Source organism: Varanus komodoensis, unplaced genomic scaffold (genome assembly GCF_004798865.1).
Source record: "Varanus komodoensis strain SLA01 unplaced genomic scaffold, ASM479886v1 scaffold87, whole genome shotgun sequence".
In the NCBI taxonomy this organism is placed as follows: domain Eukaryota; kingdom Metazoa; phylum Chordata; class Lepidosauria; order Squamata; family Varanidae; genus Varanus; species Varanus komodoensis.
Genome location: NW_025336565.1, coordinates 49,369 through 59,929, shown reverse-complemented (window position 1 = coordinate 59,929; position 10,561 = coordinate 49,369).

The window sequence follows — 10,561 nt, the reverse complement described above, 5'->3', positions numbered from 1 at the left end:
TGCCGGTTCCTTGAAGAGGGTAACGAGGCTGGGAAAACCAAAGCATCGATGACACGCATTCTGTCGAAGGGGCTCATGTAAGACGCGGTCCCTTAAGCCCACGGCCACTCCTGCCTTCCTATTGTTGGGATACTTTTTTTAAAATTTTTTTTAAAGCAGTTATGATTTTCCAGGACTTTTTAAGTTCTTATTTTTTGCTGTTCTATTTGCTTGTGGGTTTTGCTTCCTGGTCTTGTTATTTCAAACCAGGAACCTTCGTTGGCTCCAGGAAAGGGGGATGGAAATGCAGTGAAGAAATGCGCGAATGAAGGAGACATAAGAAAGGAGACAAGACGTCCTGCGCTCCGGTCAGCTGGAGAGCGTTTCTAGCCGTTGCGATGCGGCACTCCCCTGCGCCGCCGACGGGCGAGACGCGCTTTCTGTTTCGATTCTCTGATCTCTTAAGGCGCGATCCTGCGCCAGTGCCGTGGGAAAGTCCCCCAGGGCGGCCAGGCGGGGGGCGGGGGGGTTGATTCGGGGCATGCCGGGACTTGTAGACTCTCTTCCGTTTAAATGCAGGCAGGATCGCGCCTTCTTCCAGTTTCTCAGGACCCCGGCGCTGTGTCCGTCTGTCTGGCTGCGCCTCCCGGCCATTCCTGGGCACCCAAACCCTCCACTGGGGAGGCGGCAGGCGCCCAGGCGCCCGTTCCAGCGCGCTTCCCTTTTCTCCGGAGAGAACTTTCCTTTCCTTTCCTTCGCCTGCTCCGGCGGCGTTTCACGTGCGGGAGAAGAGGGGCTGATCCCCGGAGCGGCGAGGGACGGGTCCCTTCCTGCGGACGTCCCGGGCGGGGATTGCCAGCGGGGGGCCGTTTCTGGGCTCCCGCCTGCAGCTTCCGAGGCTCCCAGCGAGCGGGCGAGTGCCGCCAGCGCCGCTTTTTCCCCGCGCGACCGCCCCTCCAGACGAGGTCTCCGGGAGGCGAAGCGCTGCTGACCCGGGCAACCCGCTCCGTTTCCCCCGGCGGCGGAGGGCAGCCATGGCGCGGCGAACATCCCGCTGGACGGACAAGATCGAGCGCGCCGTCTCCTGCGAAGACTTCGAGAGGGTCATGAAGGAACTCCACGAACAGCTCATGCCGAAGTTCCGGCCAGGGCGCGCCCGCGGTGGCCCCGCCGAGAAATGCGACTCCCGGAGGCGGATCCGGAACTTGTACTTTGGGAACAAACGCAAAGCTCTGGAAGAAATCCTGAAGGGCCCCCCCGCCGAGTGCCCGATCACAGCGGAGGAGCTGCAGGATCACTTCGCGGGAGTCTTCGAGCCGCAGGAACACTGCGCGGAAGTCTTCAAGCTGCGGAAACTCTTCGCGGGAGTCTTCGACAGGGAGGACCCGGCAGGCGCCCAGGGGTCAGGGGCTGAGCTCGAGCAACCCTTCACCCAGCAGGAAGTCGAGGAACAGGCCTTCCGCAGACAGAAGCAGGGGAAAATGCGCCACCTGCTCTCCCTGCTGACCTTCGAGGACCTGGTGACCGTGTTCAACCGCTGCCTTTTCCACAGACATGTCCCTTCTGCCTGGAAGACGGCAGAGACCGTCCTGGTGCTCAAAAACGGTGCTCTGAAAGAGCCGGGCAGCTGGCGGCCCATCTGGGTGAGCAGCAGCAGCATCTACAATCTGTTTGCCCGGTGTGTCAGCCAGCGCATCTCCAAGTGGGCGAAGGCCAGCGGCGCCCTCAGCCCGCAGCAGAAGGGGCTGCTCTTTCCCCAGGGCTGTGAGCAGCTCTGTTTCCTCCTGCAGCAAGTGCTGGGACATGCGTGGTGCACTGGGCGCGAGTGCGCCGTGGCCAAGCTCGACCTGGACAGCGCCTCGAGCTGCATCAGCCACTCCCACCTCTCCTGGGTGCTCTCTGAGCTGGGCATGCCTGAGGGCTTCCTCCCACTGGTCCGGGAGCTGTACGAGGGCTACTCCACCACAGTGCGTGGCAAAGACCGTGCCACGGGAGAGATCAGCATCCAGAGGGGACTGCGGCAAGGATGCCCACTCAACCACCTCTTCTTGGCCCTGGCCATCGAGCCGCTTGTCAGGTACATCCGCGGTGATGGCCGCCACGGCTTCCGTCTCTTTGGCGAGACCATCACAGCTCTGACTTACACGGATGACTTTCTGCTGGTAGCCAAGAGCAGAAATTCCCTCCAAGCCATGCTGGACCGTGCCTCAGAAGCTGCCGACTTGCTGGGCTTGCATTTCAAAGTCAAAAAGTGTGCATCGCTCCACATTAGCACAGAGGGCCATGTCCTGCCGTCACGCTTCAGCATCCAGGGAGAAGACCTTGGCATCCTTAAAGGGTACACTTTCTGGTTCTTGGGAGTGCCCGTGCGCGTCACCCCTTATGCCTGGCAGGAGAAGAAACTCTTTGAAAAGGGGATAAAAGACATTCAGAAGATCAACGACTCTGAGCTGAGCCCCAGTCAGAAGATGGATGCCTTGCACACAGTGCTGTTGCCCAGAATCTCAGCCATCCTGGCAAGGGGTTATGTTCCATCCAGGGACATGACGCTGGATACAAGCCAGCTGCCACTGGAGATGAGAGACCTGGCCAATGTCGCGGTGGTCAGCCGTGCCTTCCATATGCTGACCTGCTCGGACCCGACAGTGGCGGCCGTGGCGTCTGGATCCCTCCAGCACGCTGTTGGGAAGATGCAGGGGAAGGCCATTTCCACCAAGAAAATCCTTGCTGACTACTTGAACGGGCGCTTTGACTGCGACGAGGAACGTACCGCGCTCTGGAGCCAGGTCAGAAATGCCACATGTGGCCTCCAGCAGTGCATTAAGTGCACATGGGACCATGAGGATGACCCAGGTGGGTTTGTCATGTGGGTAGGCTCCTCCAAAGTGGGAAAGGAAGAGCGCCTGGAGCGCCGCCTGGAGGATGCCATCCTTTGCAAGTAGCACAGGAGCAAGGGCACGTCCCGGGCCCCCCCGGAAGCGGCATAGCTCAGTGATGTGGCCGCCGTGCCTGGCACCGCCCTGAATCCGGAGAGGGGCAGATGCTGGCGCTGCACCAGCCAAGCCTCCCCCGCCCACCTGCTTGGCTTTGCGGCAGTCTCAGGACAGGGAAGCGTGCGGCAGAAGTGTCCCTGGCTCCAGAAGGCTTGACGTCCGGGGAGCCCTGCCTTGGGCCCGGATCAGGAGGCCAGCTCAGAGGAGAGGACTGTGGGAGGGAGGGAGGGCGGGAGAAGCAGCCCTGTGCTCCTAGGAATAGCTGCCCCGTCCCTGTGTCCTCCTCCAATCACATCTGGACCTTTTCTAGTTTAAATCCTACCTTCCCAAGTCTGTTGCCAATGCCTGTGCTGGCTGGGGGTGATGGGATTCTAGTCTAACACAAGCTAGGCAGACTCTAGGTTAGGAAAGGCTTAGATAGAGCAGAGGACTAATGTGGGCGGGGGTTATTACAGAGGGTTGTGGAATCAGTGAAGCTGATGGATCTCCTTGAGTGACCCCCCCCCCCAAGGAAGCCCATTTTTCATGCGATGCACAGCTCCCCTTTCAGTCACAGCTCTTCATTCTGCAGTCCCTTCCCAGGGAAATTGGCCCTGTTCCAGGACTGGTATCTTTTCTGGCAGCTGGAGAATGCTTAGATACGCTGCCATCACGGCCCCTGCGGACCTGTCCTTTTTGGCTCGGCTGCTTTGTCGTTCGTCTGATTTCTCTCAGTTTTATTGCTGTATGTGTAGCTTTTGCTTTAAGCCTCTCTGAGCACCCCTTCGAATTGAAGAGAGGGCTGGGAAGACTCCCCAAGAAATAACTGTGGCATTCATTTAAGGAGCAACCGTTTAGCCACCGCTGCGCTTCGCTTCGCGTTTTGCTGGCCAGGCACTGCAGCCTCCCCGCCGCTTCCCAGCTTCCCATGCAGGCAACCTCTCCTTCAGGACCGCGTGTGCCTTTCAAAGTTGCATCCTGGAATTCTTTAATAAACATGTGTTGGAAAACCTGTTGCCGTTCTTGTTGGTGTCGCCATCCTCTGTTTTTGCCCGGATGAGAGAAGGGGTTGTAAAAGGGTGTGGTGGGGGGGGGGGCTGTGACTGCAGGCCGCGGCTGTGGGTGATCCCACAAAGCACACCCTCTTTGTAAAACCCGAGGGCTTTGCTTTTGGTTTGGAGATCTGCCCTCTTGCTCTGTGGCCCAAAGTGGCCCGCTCTGGTTTGAGTCAGCTCTCCCGAACGCCAGAAGCACGGGACGGCCGTGCCGCTGGAGAGCTATGGAGATTGCTGTCTTGCCCATCTGGAGGACTCCGGGTGGGGAAAGGTAGTGGAAAGCTGTTTGGAGGTCTCTCCGAAAAGGGGTGCCCTGCGTTGCCTCACCAATCCAGGTAATAGCCACTTGGCATGTGCGGCTTCACTTTTCTCACAATCGGGGGAAGAGGATGAAGGAGCACCGAGGTCATCGAACGATTTTACTGAGGGGGAGGTGGGGGAGACCTTGCCCAAAGAAGGGGGACAGCACAGCACGTGTTGGGGTGTTGGAACAGGGCTAGGAAGTGCTGGGTTCTGCTTCTCGTTTAGCCATGAAACTCGATGGGGAGGCTTTTGGGCCCACCCCTGACTATCACCCTAGCCTACCTTACAGGGCTGTTGTTGTGAGGAAGAAGAGGGAGTGGGAGAAGGTCCTCTTTGGGCTTCTTGGAGGGAAAAAAAGGGAGGGCTAGAAATGTGACCGATAGGCAAGTACTATACAGCACAGCCTTCTCCAACCCGCAGCCCTCTAAATAGGTGGGATTGCAACTCCTTTCATCCCCAGTTAGCTTGGCTGAGGGAGTGGCCCTATGGGAACTGTAGTCCACTCATCTGGAGGGCACCAGGTTGGGGCTGGCTGGTCCAGGATGTGGCATTCTCTTTTTTATAATAAGTTTTATTCAAAATTTTAGTCCTAAAAACAAAGAAAAACTAAAAACAATATCAATCATCAAAAACATCGAGCCTGCTGGGTCAGCCCCCACATTTTTTTCCATTTATGATAACATAGAAACAATCTATACGAAGTCCTGTTTCTCTAGCCAATAATAAAAAGAGTCCCAAGTTTGATAGAAATCAGTATCTTCGTTCTCCTTCAGTGACAAAGTCAATCTATCCATTTTTGCACAGTCCAAGATCTTTTTTAGGATCAGTTCATTGGTGGGTGGTTCTTCACTTTTCCAGTGTTGAGCAAATGCAATCCTCGCCGCAGTAATTACATGTAAAATCAAGTACATTTCTTGTTTACTAATAGCAGCAGGTATAATGCCTAATAAGAAAATTTCAGGTTTAAAAGCTAAAGATTTTTGTAACATTTCCTCAAACCATTTATGTATTTTAATCCAATACTTTTTCTCATTATCACAAGTCCACCACATATGATAAAAAGTACCCAATTTATGTTTACATTACCAACATCCATTTGACATTTGGAAACATCTTAGCTAATCTGTTTGGCAACAGATACCATCTATAAACCATTTTATACAGGTTTTCTTTACATGAAGTTGCTAATGTTACCGTAATATTTCTCTCCCACAGCTTTTGCCATTTTTCTAATTCAATATTATATCCAAAGTTTTGTGCCCATGTTATCATAGTTTCCTTAACCTGTTCATCTTCCATTCTCCTATCTAGTAAGAAATTATATAGTCTTTTAATCATTTTCTCATCTGATTTAAACATCACCTGATCAAATGCTGTTAAGTCCTTATAAAACCCCCCATGTTTTATAGTCTTTAGAATATCTCGATTGTAGCTGCACCTTATGCCACCAAGAGATATTAGATCCTTGTTCTTGTGTTTCTTGATTCAATTTCAGTTCTCCATCCTTACCCAGAATGTCATCATATCTTATGATCCCTTCAAAGTTCAGTGCATTTGGATATACCAAAGCTTCCATAGGTGAAAGACATCTTGGTAATTTATTATACAATTTTGTCTTTAACTTTTCCCATACCGACAGTAATGATTTTCTAATATAGTGACTTAAAAAAGAGCCACATAGCTTAGCCTTTTCATACCACATATAAGCATGCCGGCCCCAGGATGTGGAAATTCTTGACAGTTTTGGCAGGTCACTTTTGCTATTAGTCAGTCTTCCTCACTGCTTGGAGGAGAAATGAAACTCCTTCATCCGAAAAAAACCCCTGCAAACCGCCACATGGCGGTGCCGGCTTTCCCCACCACCTGAAAATCGTCAAAAACTGCCATCGTCAGAAGTTACTGGAGTTAAGACAAATCAAAAAATTGAAATCATATTCATGCGTGCTGCAGAGACTTTTATTCTGAGCCTGGTACGTGGCAAAATGCAGGGCTTCCCCCCAGCGCCGGTTCCAGGTGTGGATTTGTGTCCTGCACTCTGGTTCTTGGGTTGCGTCCTTTCTCTTCAGGCTCCCCGGTGGCCTTTGGGAAAGTGACCATTTCGTGACCTGCCGCGCTAGCCATTTTTTGAATACGCCAACTTCCCTGCCCACCCTTGGCAGCCATTTTGTGACAGCACCCACAAAACCCCTTCAAATCTCCAAATGTGTCCACTGAACTGAACAGTTTAGAGTTCCAAAGAAGAGCAGGAAGCAGTTCTGCATGCAAAGTCAGCAATTAATTCCTGGCGGATTATTATTTATTATTATTATTTGATGTGACAACCTACCATCTACGAGAGGCTCAAGAGCGTGACTCCGCCTGTATTAAATGCAGCTGTTTGACGAAAGGTTCTTGGATTCAAATCCCGGGCAATGCACCTTCCCATCCACTTCCGAGCTCTGGCTTGATGGGGAATGCGAGGGACGATGGGAGACGACTACAGGGTGGAGAACCTGAAACCACTGCAAGTTTTGGGAGGAATGATGAACAAATGAAGGCCATGTTGGCTGGGGATTCTGGAACTGGTAGTCTAACACATCTGGAAAGAAACTGAAGAATGCTGCAGTATAACACACACCATGGGTGGGGGTATGATGAATGGACTAAAATACGCCACCAAGTTTGAAAATTATATATTTTTTAAAAGTCCAGTATTTTGCGGCTTGCTCAGCCGGAAGAAAGGGGAAAACTGTCCAGATTAAGATGGCCTTGCATTAGTAAACATCAAAACTGTGGCCAGAGGGGGGAGGAGTGTTAGCTTGTACCCAGTGAAACTTCCTTTGGATTAGGCTTGTCCAGGGCTGCATTGCTCATGCTGGCTCCAGGTTTAAGCCATACTTCCCTTAGAGCAGCCTTCCCCAACCTGGTGCCCTTCAGGGGCATTTGGACCACAGCTCCCAGAATTCCCATCCAGCAAGGCCATTGACTGGGAACTCTGGGTGCTGCCGCCCAAACGTGTCTGGAAGATGCAAGGTTAGGGAACTGCCTTAGAGTAGTTCCGTTGAAATCATGGGGTTGCATTTAGCATCGTCAAGCCATGTCACCGTGATTTCAGTAGGTCTACGAATGATGGTGGGCATGTCGTGAGCAGAGCTGGCTGGAGCCGGGGGTCAGACTAGATGGCCCGGGAGGCCCCTTCTGACCCGCTCTGTTTCTCTGTTTCTATGAAATCTGGATTCCACCCTCGGACCATGGACTAGCCAAACTTTCTTTGATGCAGAGTGGCTCTTGCCAACTCGGTGTCCTCCAGCCTAGGACCAAAGGCATCTCTGGAGCTTGCCCTGATCCCTGAACCCACAACCCGAGAGCATTTTTTTTCTTGTTACTCTGGGAACAGGGAGGGCTGCTTTCTCTTTCCAGGGAAAGCCAAGGTGAGTGGGAGGGCTGGGCACGGACAAACCAGTCCGGACTGCTAAAGGTTGCCAGTTCTGCAAATTATCTGTCTTGCAGCTGAGCTTCACCTTGGGAGATATCCAAGAGGCGCCAGATGGCTGGACGGAAACACGTTTCTTCTGCATGAGTGCAACTGGCTTGGAAAGAAAGCAACAGAGATAGGCCCCCTTCCTCCTCAGAAGGGAAGAACTCTGAGGACTCGGGAGCGAGCAGGAGATACGGCATCCCAAGGACAAGCCCCAGCCTGGCCCTCTGGATTGGATGTTTGTGTGCAAGCAGGACGTTTGTGTGTTGTGTTTCCCTCCCTGGCTCCAGGTGGTGCTCCCCACACCATCCGAAGTCTTGGGATTTATGATTTACCGCATTTCTGTACCTCCCAAGAGCCAAAGCTCTCTAAGCGGTGAACAACAGGTAATAAATATAAGATGCAATATAAAATAGATCAACAATAAAAACATAACAATTTCATTAAACATTTCAAACCACATTTTATAACCAAATAGCTAAAACTACCCCATACCAACAGGCCTGCTAAAAGAAAAACAGCTGCCCACCCACGCCCACCCCGATGGCTGTCTGGGGGCAGCAAATGCCTCTGCAGAGAGGTAAGTCTTAACCTGACCGCAAAAAAGACAATCAAGCTGGCACCAGACCAGCTTTGGTAGGGAGATCATTCCACCAGGTGGAGCTACCACAGAAAAAGCCCTGCGCCTCATCGTCACTGGCTAAGCTTCCCTTGAGGGTGACAATAATGTCGTTTGACGTTCCTTGAAATCCGTGGTGTGTTCCCTGGAAACCTTCGCCTGATTGGCTGAACTGGTTTCTGCTTTGATAAGATGTGAGCATCGCGTGATGTTGGGGGAAGCCCGGATCATCTGGAAGGTGTTAGGTCAGGAAAAGCCAAGGCAAGGGGCAATTCTAGAGTACGCCTCCGTAGGCCTTATCTTCGAATAAATGTGCCTAGGACTGAGTCACCCATCAACCTCGTTTGAATTGAGTCAGTCCAGGATGCAAGAGGCATTAATTCCTGTTTATGTGCATGTGGGAGACAGAGAGAAGGAAAGCAAGCAGAAGGCACTTGCTAGCTGCAGTTTTTATAGACCACTGCAATTATTCATGTTATTACACTGCATTTATATCCCACCCTCTTTCTTCTTGCAAGCACGGCAAGATGGCTTGCATAGTTTTTATCCCTTTCATCCTTACAACGACAACCCCGTGAGGTAGGCTAGGCTGAGTGTCTGGGACTGGCCCAAAGTCAGGATGCAGATTTCCCAGGTCCTCAATCCTCAAACCACACAGGGGCTCACGGTGAGAGCTGGTTATAACTCATAGGGGCGTCTTAAACTGGATTAGAACCTCTTGCAACAGATGGAGCTTGCCGGATATCATTTATCTTTGCCAATGATTTGTCTGCACACACAGGGATGTGGCTGCTGGGGTTAGCGCCATCTGGGGCAATCTGAGCTCCGGTGCCGCGTGAGTCATGCGCTCAGGTGTTCAACCGAAACCAGACTTTACCAAGAAATAGTGCCAGGCCCAGCTCTGAGCGCAGCTGTAACGGGTGAAATGGTTACTGCTTCAGCAGAGCACATCCCATTCTGAGCAGTGGGTTTGCCTGTAACAAGAGTGAGAAAAACACCCTTTGAGAGACGGCTGAGGGTGTGCAATCACAAAATATGAATGCTTCATTCAGACATGCAGGAAATGTGGGGGGCTTGGAGGCAGCCCCAGAAGTGGCTACTAGGATGGAGTCTGCATAAGATGCTTTTATGACTTACCAGTTTGAGGGGGGGATCAGGTGGGCAGTTTGGTAAAGACACAGGAGAAGAAAACGATAGGAATTAAGACAACACGGAGGGGAACCTGTAGCATTAGCATGTCTAAGGTGTGTCCCAAAGGACAGGCCTTGCCGGTCAGGGGCTTGGCATCTCCAAGTCTTACCTGGGAAGCAAGCCTTGCGACATGGACTCCTGATCAGGTCAGGGATCCCCCCCTTAAGGCCAAAACTGTCCTCACAGTGCCAGGCTGTTCGCGGCCATACTATGGCAGAGCTTCTGTTCATTGTGTCCTGGCACCTGCAAGAGAGGCAGGACAGGAGGTGTGCTGGACCCTGTGGTGAGCAGTAGCTGGGGGTGGAAGGCGGGCCACGTTTGCTGGGTTTATTTCTTTATTACGTTTATCTCCCTCTTCTGCATAGATATTAAAAAGAGGCAACCCCATCCACTTTTCACATCTTGGCACCAATCGGTAGTGCAACAGTCCATGTCTGTGTTAGCCTAACCGCAGACATTATTTAGATTTTAAGGCTGCAGAGACTTCAGGAGCTGTTCTGGGAAAGGGTCTTTGATGCTCAAACTCTAAGCTTGCACAGTGGATGATGCACCCTAACTTTCGTAGGGCTTCTTATCTCTCAGGTCCTGCTGTATGTTTCACAAGAAAATGAAGCCTTTTCTTCGAAGCAGCTGTTCATTTGAAGGGAAGTCGAAATGCTTCTGTTTCAGATGCAAAGCAAAGGAGAGGAGGAGGGAGTTTTAACCGAGAACAGCTTAAAGCAACAGGGGCGGCTTGGAACCTGAGGAAGTTCCACTTGAATTGGACCGGCCTTCTTCCCCGATTTTCTCCATATGTGTTGGACTACAACTCCCAGCATGCCCCAGCAGGGTCCACGATGAGGGAAATGGGTCGTGCTGGTCACTGGTGGGGATGGGTGCTGTAATCCAACACTTCTGGAAGGCACCTGGGTAGGTAGGGAAGGCTGAGGATCTCTTTTGAAATCAGTGGGGGTGGGATCAGGAGGTGATTAAGAGCGGGGGGGGG